The sequence below is a fragment of the Giraffa tippelskirchi genome, chromosome 1, assembly GCF_054371585.1.
Source record: "Giraffa tippelskirchi isolate mGirTip1 chromosome 1, T2T-mGirTip1v1.2.pri, whole genome shotgun sequence".
In the NCBI taxonomy this organism is placed as follows: domain Eukaryota; kingdom Metazoa; phylum Chordata; class Mammalia; order Artiodactyla; family Giraffidae; genus Giraffa; species Giraffa tippelskirchi.
The window spans coordinates 134,632,974-134,649,719 of record NC_137275.1 but is presented as its reverse complement, the minus strand read 5'-3'; the positions used below and the strand labels follow the sequence as shown (position 1 = coordinate 134,649,719).

Genomic DNA, 16,746 nt, shown 5'->3' with positions numbered 1-16,746 from the left:
TCTGCTCTTATGACATATTTAGTTTAGAGACATATTTATAGAAAATATATGAAATATGTGGTTCATCCATTGTGTGTTATCTTTTTCTGTGATCTATACTTTTTCATGACTTAGTGACTACACCACCACCACCACCATACTTTTCAAGCCAGTCCACTATTATAACTTATACTTGGTCTGCTCAAAGAATCATGTTTCCTAAACTTCAGTTTAATATTAAAATGTGGCTTTTATCCAAGGGCACTATAAGGGGCAGCTATGTGAATCTCATTACTGCATCAGAATGGCTTTCAGGGATATTATTCAGGAAACTGTTCATGATATTCTTCAGTTTTTCTTTTATGAAGGCTCACAACGGAAAATTGTTTTAGAGAATGGTGTGACAAATATCTTTGCTTTCACTAAAAATTTTGAGTTCTCTCTTTCTAACAACAATAAAACCAACTCCATCTTCCTGTATTTGTAGTTGTCAGGAAGTTAAGTGCAAAATTTGAAACCTATGTTGCTTCAGTAAAGACCTTACTTCAAATGTTATCTGAAAAGGAGGGTGGCACAAAGATAGTTCAGTTCAGTCGCTCAGTCATGTCCGACTCTTTGCGACCCCATGAATTGCAGCACGCCAGGCCTCTCTGTCCATCACCAACTCCCGGAGTCTACCCAAACCCATGTCCATCGAGTCAGTGATGCCATCCAACCATCTCATTCTCTGTCGTCCCCTTCTCCTCCCGCCCCCAATCTTACCCAGCATTAGGGTCTTTTCCAATGAGTCAACCCTTCGCATGAGGTGGCCAAAGTATTGCAGTTTCAGCTTCAACATCAGACCTTCCAATGAACACCCAGGATTGATCTCTTTTAGGATGGATTGATTGGATCTCCTTGCAGCACAAGGGACTCTCAAGAGACTTCTCCAACACCACAGTTCAAAAGCATCAATTCTGCGGCGCTCAGCTTTCTTCACCGTCCAACTCTCACATCCATACATGACCACTGGAAAAACCATAGCCTTCACTAGACGGACTTTTTTGTTGGCAAAGTAATGTCTCTGCTCTTAAATATGCTATCTAGGTTGGCCATAACCTTCCTTCCAAGGAGTAAGCGTCTTTTAATTTCATGGCTGCAGTCACCATCAGCAGTGATTCTGAAGCCCAAAAAAGTAAAGTCTGACACTGTTTCCACTGTTTCCCCATCTATTTCCCATGGAGTGATGGGACCAGATGCCATGATCTTAGTTTTCTGAATGTTGAGCTTTAAGCCAACTTTTTCACTCTCCTCCTTCACCTTCATCAAGAAGCTCTTTAGTTCTTCTTCACTTTCTGCCATAAGGGAGGTGTCATCCACATATCTGAGGTTATTGATATTTCTCCTGGCAATCTTGATTCCAGCTTGTGTTTCTTCCAGCCCAGCGTTTCTCATGATGTACTCTGCATATAAGTTAAATAAGCAGGGTGACAACATACAGCCTTGAAGTACTCCTTTTCCTGTTTGGAAGCAGTCTGTTGTTCCATGTCCAGTTCTAGCTGTTGCTTCCTGACCTGCATATAGGTTTCTCAAGAGACAGGTAAGATGGTCTGGTATTCCCATCTCTTTCAGAATTTTCCACAGTTTATTGTGATCCACACAGTCAAAGGCTTTGGCATAGTCAATAAAGCAGAAATAGATGTTTTTCTGGAACTCTCTTGCTTTTTCGATGATCCAGCGGATATTGGCAATTTGATCTCTGGTTCCTCTGCCTTTTCTAAAACCATCTTGACCATCTGGAAGTTCACGGTTCACGTATTGCTGAAGCCTGGCTTGGAGAATTTTGAGCATTACTTTACTAGCATGTGAGATGAGTGCAATTGTGTGGTAGTTTGACCATTCTTTGGCATTGCCTTTCTTTGGGATTAGAACGAAAACTGACCTTTTCCTGTCCTGTGGCCACTGCTGAGTTTTCCAAATTTGCTGGCATATCGAGTGCAGCACTTTGACACCATCACCTTTGAGGATTTGAAATAGCTCAACTGGAATTCCATCACCTCCACTAGCTTTGTTTGTAGTGATGCATTCTAAGGCCCACTTGACTTCACATTCCAGGATGTCTGGCTCTAGGTGAGTGATCACACCATTGTGATTATCTGGGTCGTGAACATCTTTTTTGTACAGTTCTTCTGTGTATTCTTGCCACCTCTTCTTAATATCTTCTGCTTCTGTTAGGTCCATACCATTTCTGTCCTTTATCAAGCCCATCTTTGCATGAAATGTTCCTTTGGTATCTCTAATTTTCTTGAAGAGATCTCTAGTCTTTCCCAATCTGTTGTTTTCCTCTATTTCTTTGCACTGATTGTTGAGGAAGGCTTTCTTATCTCTCCTTGCTATTCTTTGGAACTCTGCATTGAGATGGGAATATCTTTCCTCTTCTCCTTTGCTTTTCGCTTCTCTTCTCTTCCCAGCTATCTGTAAGGCCTCCTCAGACAGCCATTTTGCTTTTTTGCATTTCTTTTCCATGGGGATTTTCTTGAACCCTGTCTCCTGTACAATGTCACGAACCTCTGTCCATAGTTCATCAGGCACTCTGTCTATCAGGTCTAGACCCTTAAATCTATTTATCACTTCCACTTATACTCATAAGGGATTTGATCTAGGTCATACCTGAATGGTCTAGTGGTTTTCCCTACTTTCTTCAATTTAAGTCTGAATTTGGCAATAAGCAGTTCATGATCTGAGCCACAGTCTGCTCCTGGTCTTGTTTTTGCTGACTGTATAGAGCTTCTCCATCTTTGGCTGCAAAGAATACAATCAATCTGATTTTGGTGTTGACCATCTGGTGATGTCCACGTGTAGAGTCTTCTCTTGTGTTGTTGGAATAGGGTGTTTGCTATTACCAGTGCGTTCTCGTGGCAAAACTCTATTAGCCTTTGCCCTGCTTCATTCTGTACTCCAAGGCCAAACTTGCCTGTTACGCCAGGTGTTTCTTGACTTCCTACTTTTGCATTCCAGTCCCCTATAATGAAAAGGACATCTTTTTTGGGTGTTAGTTCTAGAAGGTCTTGTAGGTCTTCATAGAACCATTCAACTTCAGCTTCTTCCACGTTACTGGTCAGGGCATAGACTTGGATTACCGTGATATTGAATGGTTTGCCTTGGAAACGAACAGAGATCATTCTGTCATTTTTGAGATTGCATCGAAGTACTGCATTTTGGACTCTTTTGTTGACCATGATGGCTACTCCATTTCTTCTAAGAGATTCTTGCCCACAGTTGTAGATATAATGGTCATCTGAGTTAAATTCACCCATTCCAGTCCATCTTAGTTCGCTGATTCCTAGAATGTCGACATTCACTCTTGCCATCTCCTGTTTGACCACTTCCAGTTTGCCTTGATTCATGGACCTAACATTCCAGGTTCCTATGCAATATTGCTCTTTACAGCATCCGACTTTGCGTCTATCACCAGTCACATCCACAGTTGGGTATCGTTTTTGCTTTGGCTCCATCCCATCATTCTTTCTGGAGTTATTTCTCCACTGATCTCCATTAGCATATTGGGCACCTACTGACCTGGGGAGTTCATCTTTCAGTGTCCTATCCTTTTGCCTTTTCATACTGTTCATGAGGTTCTCAAGGCAAGAATACTGAAGTGGTTTGCCATGCCCTTCTCCAGTGGACCACAACCTGTCAGACCTCTCCACCATGACCCATCCGTCTTGGGTGGCCCCACACGGCATGGCATAGTTTCATTGAGATAGACAAGGCTGTGGTCCGTGTGATCAGATTAGCTAGTTTTCTGTAACTTTAGTTTTAGTGTGTCTGCCCTCTGATGCCCTCTCGCAACACTTACCGTCTTACTTGGGTTTCTCTTACCTTGGGCCTTGGTTAATTCCTCTCGCCACCGCCGCCGCCGCCGGCCCCAGCCCCCGGCCCTGCCTAGGCCCTGTCTGCCGCCGCCCCTGGCACAAAGATAAGGAAAGGTAAAAGAAAAGAAGGAAGGAAAAAAGATAAAAGTGAAAAGTATAGAATTTACTTCACTTATCGCCCTGTACCAAATTCACATGCAAAATAATTATAAACATCCACTGGGAATAAGTGTTCAAATACAAAGCAATTTCTACCTAATTAAAATTGGCATGGAAATGTGTAAAGTTGAAACAACAGGTGAATCATTTTAATGACTTTTTCTCAGAATAATCATTATGGCAAATGGTAAATAATCACTGGATTGGTGAAATACAAGATAGTCACTAACTAGTTTCTCTTTCTAAGCAATCTCAGTGATTTAAATAATATTTCTATACACTAACAATAAACTATGTAAAAAGTAAATAATTCTCATTTACAAAAGCATGAAAAATAATAAAATACTTATTACTAAGTCTAACCAAGGTGATGAAAGATCTCTACACTGAACATTGTAAGACACTAGTGAAAGAAATTGAAGATGACACAAATAAATGGAAACATATCCATGTTCACAGATGAGAAGAATCAATATCATTAAAATGTCTGTAGTAGCCAAAGCAATCTATTTGTTGTTGTTCAGTCGCTCAGTCATGTCCAGCTCTTTGTGACCCCATGGACTGCAATATGCCAGACTTCCCTGTAGTCAATAAACCCCCTGTCAATATTCCAACAGGAATGTTTCCAGAATTAGTAAAAAAAAAAAAAAAAGAATCTAAAATTTTCTGAAGCTACAGAGGCACCTGGAAAGACAGACTAGCCAAAGTAATCCTAAGAAGAACAGAACTGGAAGCATTATACTTCCTGACTTCAGACTATATTACAAATCTATAGTAATCAAAACAGTACAGTATTAGCATAAAAAACAGACACATAAACTAATGGAAGAGAATAGAGAGCTCAGAAATGAGTCCATGCATACATACCAACTAATATTTGACAAGAGGGCCAAGAACACTCAGTAGAGGAAAAATAGTTTCTTCAATAAATGTTGCTGAGAAAACAGCATATACATATGCTAGTTAATGAAACTACATCCCTTACCAAAATTAACTCCAAATGGATTAAAGAGTTAAACATATTTAAGACTTGAAATCAGAAAACTCCTAGAAATAAGCATAGGGAAAAATCGCCTTAACACTGGTCTCAACAGTAATCCCCTTGGTATGAGTGACAGCAAAAGCACAAACAACAAAAACAACAAATAGCTAAGTAAAACTAAACCAAATAAGTTCTACAGAGCAAACAGAGCAATTAACAAAATGAAAATGCAGATTATGGAATGGGAGAAAATATTTGCACATCATATATCTGATAAGGGGTTAATATCCAAAGTATGAAGAACTCAATAGCAAACGACCCACAACACCCTATTAAAAATGGACAGCAGAACTGAATAGACATGGAAATGGCCAACAGAATTTTTTACATATAACATCATATCATCTGCAAAGGCAATTTTACTTCTTCTATTCTTTTTATATATTTTTCATACTTGATTGTTCTGGCTTGAAGGTAGAGTCATTTGCTAAATAGGAGTACTATTAGTGGGCACCCTGTCTTGTCCTGATCTTAGAGGAAAAGCTTTCAGCCTTTCATCACTGAGGATGAGGGGACTGTGACTGTGTCATATATGGCTTTATTTTGTTTAAGTTGTTTTCCTGTATGTACCTTCTATACTCAGTGTGTTGAGCATGTCTTATCATGCAGTGATACACTTTGCCAAGTGCTTTTTTGCATCTGAGGTGATCATAAGACTTTCTATTCTTTTAATGTGGTAAATCACATTTGTTCACTTGCGAGTGCTGAACCAATCTTGAATCCCAGGGATAAATTCAGCTTGATCATGGTGAAGATCCTTTTAATTTGATGTTGAATTCAGTTTGCTAATATTTTGATGAGAAATTTTGTATCTTTATGTGTATGCATCAGGAATATTGTAATTTTCTTATAATATCTTATCTGACATTAGTATCAGGGTAACGTGGGCCTTGTAAAATGAGTTTGGGAGTGTTCCCTCTACAATTATTTGGAAGAATTTAAGAATAATTGACATTATTTTCAATTTTGGTAGAATTCACCAGTGAAATCTGGTTCTATTTTTTTCTGTTTTGGGAGCTTTTTGATTAACTTGTTTAATATATTTAATCAATATAATTCTTTTCACGTTCTTGTCTATTTCTTCACAATTCAGCCTTGGCAGATGATTTGTTTCTGGGAGTTTATCCACTTCTTGTAGGTTATCCATCCTTTTTTTACATATAATTATTCATGATACTGTCATGATCTTTGTATTTTTGTGGTATTAACTGTAAAGTCTCCTCTTCATTTCTGATTTTGAGTCTTCTCTCCATTTTTCTGAGTTAGTATAGTTATATGTCCACTTGGTTTATCTTAAAAAAATAACCCAGCTCTTAAGAGTCATTAAATCCTTCCTACTATTGTTCTAGTGTCTATTACATCTATTTCTATTCTGATCTTTGTCAGTTCACTTCTTCTGCTAACTTTGGGCTTAGTTTGTTCTTTTCCCAGTTCCCTGAGGTGTCAAGTTAGGCTTTTATATGAGAAAGTTCTTGTTTATCAAGTTAGGTGTTTATTGTTATACATTCTCTTAATACAGGTATGCTGCTGCTGCTGCTAAGTCGCTTCAGTCGTGTCCGACTCTGTGCGACCCCATAGACGGCAGCCCATCAGGCTCCGCTGTCCCTGGGATTCTCCAGGCAAGAGTACTGGAGTGGATTGCCATTTCCTTCTCCAGTGCATGAAAGGGAAAAGTGAAAGTGAAGTCGCTCAGTCGTGTCCGACTCCCAGTGACCCCATGGACTGTAGCCTACCAGGCTCCTCCATCCATGGGATTTTCCAGGCAAGAGTACTGGATATGCAGCAGCCAGCAAATTTTGATATGATAGGCTTCCATTTTAATTTGCTTCAAAAATTTTTCCCTCTTTTTTCTTTGATTCATTGGTTATTTAGTGATATGTTGATTATTCTCCACATATTTGTGGCTTTTCCAGCTTCCCTCTTGTTATTGATTTCCAGTTTCATACAATTGTCATCAAAAAGGTACTTGGTATGATCTTATCTTCTTAAATCAGTGAAGACTTGTTTTGTAACCTATCATGTGACTTACCCTGGAGAATGTTTCATGCACATTTGAGAAGAATGTGCATTCTGCTGTTGCTAGGTGGAATGTCTGTATATATTTATTAAGTCTATCTGATCTAATATATAATTTAAGTCCAACATTTCCTTATTGATTTTCTCTCTGGATGATCTATTTAGTTTTGAAAGTGCACTATTGAAGTCCCCTACTATAACTGTGTTGGCTGTGTCTCCTCTCAGATCTGTTAGTATTTGCTTAATACTTTTAAGTGCCCTGATAATAGGTGCACTTATATTTGTGATTTTATATCTTCTTGATGGATTAAGCCCCTTATCATTATATAATGATCATCTCTGTTTCTTGTTACCATTTTTGACTTAAAGTCTGCTTTGTATGCTATAAATATAGGTAGTCATGCTTTCTTTTGATTTCCACTTATATAGAATATCTCTTTCATCCCTTTGCTTTGAATCTATTTGTCCTGAGGGGTGAGGTGAGACTTTTGTAGGCAACATAAAGTTCGGTCTTATTGTTTTATGTATCCACCTACTCTATACCTTTTGATGAGAAATTTTAACTTATAAACATTTAGAGTAATTATCGAAAGGTATGATATTTGACTTCCATTCCCTTTCCTGGCTTACAGATAACAAAACCCTTGGAATTTCCTGTGATAAGAATATGAACATACCTCAGTTTATTGTGCTGCTTCTTCTTTTTTTACAAATTGAAGGTTTTTTTGGAAACCCTATGTCAAGCAAGTTTACTGGCACCACTTTTCAACAGTAGTTGTTCACTTTGTGTCTCTGTATCACAAATATTCTGGTAACTCTCCCAATACTTAAAATCCTGCACCAGTGAAAATATTATAATTCACTGAAGGCTCAGATGATGGTTAACACTGTTTATCAACAAAGTATGTTATAAGTAAAGTAGGTCCATTGGTTTTTAGACACAATGCTATTGCACACTTAGTAGACTACAGTGTAGTGTAAACATCACTTTAAATGTACTGGGAAACAAAAAATTTGCATGGCTGATTTATTGCAATATTTATTGCAGTGGATAAACTGAACCTGCAGTATCTCTCACTTGTGCTTATAAAGGGAGCATCTTTTGCCATTACATTTGGTCTTTTCTTTCTGAAATCACTTCAAAACCATAAATGAGAAATGGGTGTCTCATTATTCATAAGAAACCCCTTCCACCACAACTGGGTTTATGTCAATGAGGTGAGTTCTAGAAAGCACCTAAGGATGTGGGCTGATTGCCAGAGTTCAGAGAGTTGGAATTTTCAGGCCCATCCTCTGATTTCCAGGCAGGGAAATGATTTAATCAGTAACGCCTTCATAAAACCCCAGAAGAAATGGGATCAGAGAGCTTCTGAGTTGGTGAACATGTGGAGATTTGGGGACAGTGGCACACTTAGAATCTTGTGGGACTGAACCCTTGTGTAATCTGATGCTATATCTGGGTAGATAGGATGAGAATTGAATTAAATTTTAGGACACCCAGATAGTGTCCCAAGTATTGCTTTGATGGTATGGGGTTCCACACTCACATTGTAAATGGGTTCAGAACCATATTTAATAAATGAGGGCTTATTAATCCCATCTTACTATTTTCTATTTGATTTGCAGTTCCATTTTTCTTTTCTTCCTTTCTTCTGCCTTTGGAACTAGATAATTTTTTCTAGTTGTATTCTTTGATTGCTTTCTCTTTAGCTTTGTGTATTTATTGTAGATTTTTGATTTGTGGCTCCAATGAGAGTGACATAAAACATCTTATAGATATAACTGTCTATCATATGGTGATAACAATTTAATGCTGAATACAAAATTTTGTCTTTTTACTCTTCCCTTTTACATTTGTAAAAAAAATAGTATTAAATATTCAAGCTATAGCCATATTATTTTTGTAATAATCTTTTTCTTTCATCATTATTCTAGAGTTAAGTACTTAACAATGCTGTGTTATAGTATTAGGATATTCTGAATGTTGCTATATGCTTACCTCTACATCGCCTTGCATGTTTTTAATTTGCCCATTAGTGTCTTTTGTTTCAGCTTGAGGAACTCCTGTCAGCCTTTCTTATAATTCAGGATTAGTGATGGTGAATTTCCTCAGTTTTTATTCATTATAGAAGGATTTTATTTCATCTTCAATTCTGATGAACAACTTTTCTGGGTATTCTTTGTTGCAATTTCTTTATTTTAGCACTTTGAAAATATTATCTCATTCTCTCCTGGTCTAATAGGTATCTCCTGAAAAACCTGCTCAGAGTGTCTTGAAGGTTTCCTTGCATGAGAAAAAATTTTTTTTTCTCTTGCTGCTTTAAAAGTTATTTATTATTTTTGGTTTTAAATAATCTTCTTGGGGAAGAACATTTTGGAGTGAAACTTCAAGGTGACCCTATGAGGTTCATGAAATTGTATGTTAAAATTTCTTTCCATATTTGGGAAGTTCTCAGCCATTATGTCTCTAAATAAACTTTCCAATTCTTTCACCCTCTGGGACTCCAGTAATTCATACATTATTCTTTTTGGTAGTATCTCATTAGGCTTTCTTCATTACTTTTCATTCTTTTTTCTTTTTGCTCTTTGAATTATATCATTTCAACTGATTTGTCTTTTAGTTCACCAATTCTCTCTGCTGCTTGTTCAAGTCTGCTGTTTAAGCTCTCTGTTGAATTCTTCAGTTCAGTCATTGCATCCTTCAGATCCAAAATTTCTGTTTAGTTCTTTTCTAATACGTTTGTTGAGCTTCCAATTTTGTTCTTAAATTGTTTCCCTAATATCTTTAAATTGTTTTTCTGTGTTTTCACAGCTCTCTTAGCATCTGTCAAGCACTTATTTTGAATTATGTTGGCCAGTTTCTGGATATCCATTTCTTTGGGGCCACTTTCTGGAGGTTTACTATATCCCTTCGGTGGAGACATGTTTCCCTCAAACTCTGTGATTCCTATAGCCTTCTTTAGCTGTCCATGCTTTTGAAAGAGCAGTCACCTCTTCCAGGCATTACGGATGATTTTCTTTTAAAGGAAGCCTTTCATTGGTGGTTAGGGAACACAAGGGGACTGTGCTAGGATCATGACCCAAGAGGTACAGGATACCAAGTGTGGGGCACATTGTGGCACTGTGTCTGAGGAGGGTTGTGATGGCTCTTCATTTTAGACCACTGGTCACAGCATTGATAGGTGCATGCTTCTTGGTGTGTACCAAAGGGGGACTACAGGGCCTCTAAGGGCTATTGGGGTCATAACAGAAGTGGTAGGACCAGTAACTAGGGACCAGGGCAGGCACTGGTAGTGGCTGGAGCCAGTGGTATAAATAAAATTAGCTGTGAGGGCAAGTTGCAGGTACCAATGCAATGGCAGTGGTCACATGCAGATAGAATCATGCAACCTGCCCTGGCCCCTACCAGTAAGAATAAGGGCTGACTATGGGTTCAACTGCAAAGAAGACCTGGGTGTTTGTGTGCTCTCCTATGGATTTATACTCTATCCCTATGTAGTCATTTTGCAGTAAGGGTCATGCAGGGTCCTAGCTTAAAGGTCTAACTAAGTTGGCACAGTGTTGCTGGCCATCAACAGAAGGCAGAGTCTGATCCAGAACTGTAAGTAGCTGTGGGAGCCCGAGATGCCAGTGTACTCTTCTGTGGCCACACATTCTTCCCTGAGCGCACCACAGTGAGGACCACTTCTGGAAGTTAGGCTGGGAACATTCTGGAGCACTGCTAGAGGGGCTATCTATAAGTGTACACGGCACTGCCAGCCAGTGACAAAAAGCAGAGATGATTGATTCCAACACCTCAGTAGCAACGGGGTCTCTTTGTCATTGTATTCAGCCAGGGCTGCATAATATTTTGGCCAAAAAGCTTCCATAACATCTTACGGAAAAACTCATACAGACTTTTTGGATAACCCAATACCTTCCAAGTATGCTGCAGTGGAGGCCAATGATATGCATCAGGCTGGTGGGGTGGCATGCAGCTGCAGAGCTGGAGGATGAGCCCTGAGCACAGGCACACTATCGACTGAGAGTGCCTAGGCTGGTGCCTTGCGCTTGTGCAGCTGTAGGTATCTAGGCTGGGAAGAGGCCCGGGCAGATTCAGAGAGCTACGATGGCTACCCGTGTGGGTCTGGGCTCCAACAGGGGGTGGGGGCAGATGCTCAGGGAGGATCTGAGGTGTCTGTTAGAACATAAATACCTTTGGGGTAGCTGGTGAGATCTGTGCAGCCCACAGGCGACTTCTTCAGTGGCAGAAGCGGTTGAATGTTTCTGCAGAGGACGTCCCTGTGAACTGCAAGGGGTCACACTATGTTCACTGATAATAGCTTCTGCTTTTCTTCCTTCTTCCTAGGTAGTGATTCAGGCCATTGTAGACTGTTGTTTAGTTGCTAAGTCATGTGTGACTCTCTTGCGACCCCATGGACTGGAGGCCACCAGGCTCCTCTGTCCATGGGGTTTCCCAAGCAAGAATACTGGAATGGGTTGCCAGGCTCTTCTCCAGGGGATCTTTTCAACACAGGGATCAAACCCGTGTCTCTGGCATTGGCAGGTGGATTCTTTACACTGAGCCACCAGAGAACCCTGTATGGTGGCTTCACCTGGCCAAGTTCTCTGGGCCATGGGTGAGCCAAGTTTGCTCTATTTTTAAGAACTCTCAAAATCAGCTAAGGAAAATAATTAATAATGTTATACCATCTTGAGATTCAACTTTTGCACCCAGCTCCCTTCCCTTCAAATATGAAGAGAAAAATAATATAGATGATGCTATGAGTGTATCAGTGAACACTATAGTACAATTTAGTGTTCATGCAGATTTGTATCATTGTTCTAGGAAAAGAGCTATACAATTAAGATAGAAAGAATGGGAACTAATTTTCCCTATCCCCTTAAGTCATAAAGTTAGTTATAAAATTGATATAGTATCATTGAAGTAGTATGTGTCAAAACTGGACCTTCACATAGTACTGAGAGAAGCTATAAAGCTAGTTGGTCACTCCACTTTTTTGTCTCTAGTGAGAGGATTTCTTATGAGCTGGGAAGTTCCTTCTTAGTGCCAAACAATGCTGGCTTAGGTGATGTGATGATATGGGAAACATTGTCTTTTTGTTATTATTTTTAGCATTTTTTCCACAGTATTGCTAAAACTTTCAAAGTGGAATCTAGATGTCTCATGGAGCTATTTTTGTTCATAGATAGCTGTCTAATTGTTGATCTTTGTGTCAGGATAGGGAACCTTGGAACTCCTATTTCACCATTTTTTCACGGAATTTGGAAAAAGCTTCTTCACATGAATCTTGGCAATGATTTTTTTGGATATGACATCTAAAGTGCAAGCAACAAATGGGATTATAACACATTAAAATGTTTCCTCACAGAAAAAGAAACAATCAACAAAATGAAAAGATGACCAATGGTGTTGGGAGAGAATATTTTCAAACCACTTATCTGATAAGTGGTTACTATCCACAATAAATAAAAGCCTCATACAACTCAACAGCAAAGAACAAATAATACAATGTAAAAATGGGCAAAGTACCTGGAAGTGAAATTTTTTTCCAAAGATTGTCAACAGGGACACAAAAAGGTACTCAACATCACTAATTATTAGGGAAATCAAAATGAGCTGTTACCTGATACCTTTTGGAATAGCTCACCAAAATGACAAGAGATAGCAAGTATTGGTAAGAACACACAGAAAAGGCAACTTACAGAATGGGAGAAAATACTTAAAATGAGGAGACTGATGAGATTAATTTTCAAAATACAAAAACAGGTCAGTAACAAAACACAACCCAATCAAAAAATGGGTAGAAGATCTAAATAGTCATTTCTCTAAATATATACAGATAGCTAAGAGGCACATGAAAAAGATGCTCAACATTGCTAATCATTAGAAAAATGCAAACCAAAACTGTGATGTGGTATCACCTCCAGAGAAAACTAGAATTCAAAAAGATACATGTACCCCACAGTGTTCAAAGCAACGAGATTTACAATAACTAAGACATGGAAGGAGAAGGCAATGGCACCCCACTCCAATACTCTTTGCCTGGAAAATCCCATGGACGGAGGAGCCAGGTGGGCTGCACTTCATGGGTCACTAAGAGTTGGACACGACTGAGCGACTTCACTTTCACTTTTCACTTTCATGCATTGGAGAAGGAAATGGCAGCCCACTCCAGTGTTCTTGCCTGGAGAATCCCAGGGATGGCAGAGCCTGCTGGGCTGCCATCTGTGGGGTCGCACAGAGTTGGACACGACTGAAGTGACTTAGCAGCAAGACATGGAAGCAACCTAAGTGTCTCTCAATAGATGAATGGATAAAGATATAGTGTAACTACACAATGAAACATTACTTAGTCATTACAGAGAATGAAATAATGCCACTTGTAGCAACATGGATGGACCCAGAGATTATCATAGAAAGTAAGGTAAGCCAAAGACAAATATCACATAATATCACTTACATGTGGAATCTAAAAAAGTTATACAAATGAACTTATTTGCAAAACAGAATGACAGACATAGAAAGCAAACTTATGGTTACCAAAAGGAAAAGGTTGAGAGGGATAAATTAGGACTTTCAGATTAACATTTGCACATGACTGTATATAGAATAGATAACCAATAAGGACCTACTATATACCACAGGAAACTCAATATCTTGTAATAATCTGTAATGGAAGAAAACGTAAAAAAGAATATATTTATATACATATATAATTGAATCACTGTGCTGTACCTCTGAAACTAACACAAAATTTAAAAACAAAAAACTAAAATTTGTGATAAATAAAAGTAGAATTACCCTATGATCTAGAAATCCTACTATTGAGCGTGTGTGTGTGTGTGTGTGTGTGTGTGTGTGTGTGTGTGCGTGTGTGTGTGTGTGTGTGTGTGGCCAACGAGGTAGAAATCATGATCTCATAGAAGTATCTATACTATGTTCATTGCAGCATTACTTACAGGAGACCTGTGACAAGACACAGAAATACCCTGAGTGTCAGACAGAAGAAAGAAGAAACTGTGGTACACAAATAGAATACTATTCAGCCACACTTAAGAAGGCAGTATTGCCATTTGTCATAGCCCTATGCCCTCAAGGGCTACCTGTGTTAAGTGAAATGAGTTATAGAGAGAAAGACAAATACTACATGATTTCATTTAATGTGGAAACTAAAAAAAAACACTCACTGAAACAGATTAGATTTGTGGTTGGCCGATGTGGTGTTTGGGGGTGAGAGAGTTCAGTAAAGATGCCCCAAATTCCAGTTACAATTTCTAGGAATGTACCATTACATAGATATTACTTCTCTATAGTTAATATTGTACATGTCTGTTGTTAATATTGTACACTTGAAAGTTGCTAAGAGTAAATCTTAAAAGTTCTCATCACAAGGAAGATTTTAAAATGTAGCTATGTGAGGTGATGGATGTTAACTAATCCTATTGTGGTAATCATTTTTCAATATATATATATATACACATATATAAACTGATTATGTTGTACATCTTAAACTTATACAAACTTATATGTTAAATACTGGGAAGAAAATTTAAAAATGAAAACTTTTATAGTTTTTCTTAGTGATAAATAATGTTTCATTATTTTTAGAATTTAGATCTAAGGAAAGGAAAGAGAACAAATTCTTACTGAGGGCCTAATAGTGGTTAATTCCTATGTAAAATATTTTTGGTTAAAATCTAGTGAATTAGGTAATATATTTAAAAATTTACAGATATAAAAATTTCATCTGATTAAAAATGTATACTCTTTCCTACCTATGTTGTATCTTCTTGTTATTGAACATTTAATGGAATTCTACTTCTTTGTAAAGATTGTTCTTGAAAGAATGAGTCAGTGAGTGAAGAGACAAAAAACTTGTCCTTCTAATCCCTGATTCATTCATTCTTTCAAGAAAGAATTTTTGGTATCTATTATGTTTTACACACTGTGCTTCTTTTAGTTAGTTGCTTGGAATACAAAATGAACAAGCTTGTTTCATCATGGAGATATTAGTCACAGCAGTTGGTCTAATTCTGACTTGAGTGATTCCATTTTCACATGCTTAAGTCTTTCTTTCCAAGAAGGGAGGTGATTAAACATGACAATTTCATTTTCACTTTTTTCAGCTAGGCTGCTGTTGTGCACCCTCTTAGAGATGTTTCTACTTCAGAGAAGATGAACTGATGTCACTTTGTAGGTGTTCAAATATTAAACAATTCATAAGCTACTTCAGGATTTAATATGGAGACTAGGAGCTCCCTTGGGTTCTTAAGACTTTGTTGCTTAAATAAAGCATTTTGCATAGTAAAGCAAAGGTAAAATTCTAAATGCTTTTTACTTCCAGAGTATATCACAATCTAAATTTATTCATGACTGTGCTGCTGATATTTAAGTAAATTCATTAGCCTATTATATTTAACTTTTAGCTGAACCTTTTAGTGCTGTAATAAGAATAGTCTTAGCAAAATATGTAGAAGACATTGTATTCCATGGTTACAAAAAGGCAGCATCAATCATCTCATGAATTCTTCTTGGATATCCTCAGAAGTTATATAGGACCTACTGTTATATTTGTAGGTTCATGGTCATAACGCACCAAATTATGAAAGTTAGAGCTTTAGTACATGGATAGTTGCATGAGGCAACACTATTGAATATTCAGTGGACTCTTGAACAATGTAGGGGATTAGGGGTACCGACTCCCTCACGGTTGAAAATCCATGTAGAACTTGTGATTTCCCTGAAATTTAACTAATAGTCCTGTTGTTGACCAGAGGCCTTACAGATCAGTTGATTACATAAACAGTTGAAAAGCACATATTTTATATGTTTTCTATATTATATAGTATATTCTCATAAAGTAGCCTAAAGAATGTTATTAAGAAACTTATATTTACTGTACTGTAAGTTTGTCCAGTGTTTAAAAAATGAATCACTTGTTAGTACCTACATAAATATTGCCTTGTGGGGTACAAAGCACTACAGATGTTATCCATATTACTAACACTGCTGCTGCTGCTGCTAAGTCACTTCAGTCGTGTCCGACTCTGTGCGACCCTATAGACGGCAGCCCACCAGGCTCCCCCATCCCTGAGATTCTCCAGGCAAGAGTACCGGAGTGGGGTGCCATTGCCTTCTCTGTTACTAACACTAGACATCAAAAATGAAAAGGTGAGAAATTCATGTTTATCTATGTCTATAACAATTCATAAATTGATAACAAAGCAGCAGTAATATGATTGCTTAATGGAAGCCTAGTATAATCAATATGATTTCTTCACAGTTACCTAGCTTTTACATTAATGAATGAATCACTGTAAAATTTATATGGAATACAATAGTACAGTACAGTCATATTCATACTAAAATATTGCAAACTGTTACATTTTTAAAACACACTGCTTACCTTTGGTGATAGGCTGATGGGCAGTTTTTCTAATTAGGAGAGACAGAGGTGTACTGTCCAGTAGTGTAATTCTTTAAAAGCCAAGCTATAAAACAATAAGAAAACTAGTATATTAATAATTTCATATTAGAAATCACTCACCTTCTACATATTTAAAAACACATTAATCTCTACATAAACATTTTTGCAATATACTTATTGAAAAAGATATCTGTCTGTAAGTGAACTCATGGAACTCAAACATCAACTGTATCTACTTGGTAGGAGGGTCACAAGAAATAAGAAA

General features: G+C 37.8%; 1 pseudogene across 1 annotated transcript in view; it reads right to left on the bottom strand.

Annotated features, from left to right (window-relative positions):
* Positions 1-2,405: 2,405 nt before the first annotated feature.
* LOC145509217 (protein CFDP2 pseudogene) overlaps positions 2,406-16,746 on the bottom strand; it is an 837,797-nt pseudogene continuing 823,456 nt past the window's right edge. Inside the window, exons 10-11 of the transcript XR_014055918.1 lie at positions 16,461-16,545; positions 2,406-3,926 (exon numbers count right to left, since the gene is read on the bottom strand). The product of XR_014055918.1 is annotated as a protein CFDP2 pseudogene, transcript variant X1 (transcript). The remainder of the gene's footprint in view (positions 3,927-16,460; positions 16,546-16,746) is intronic.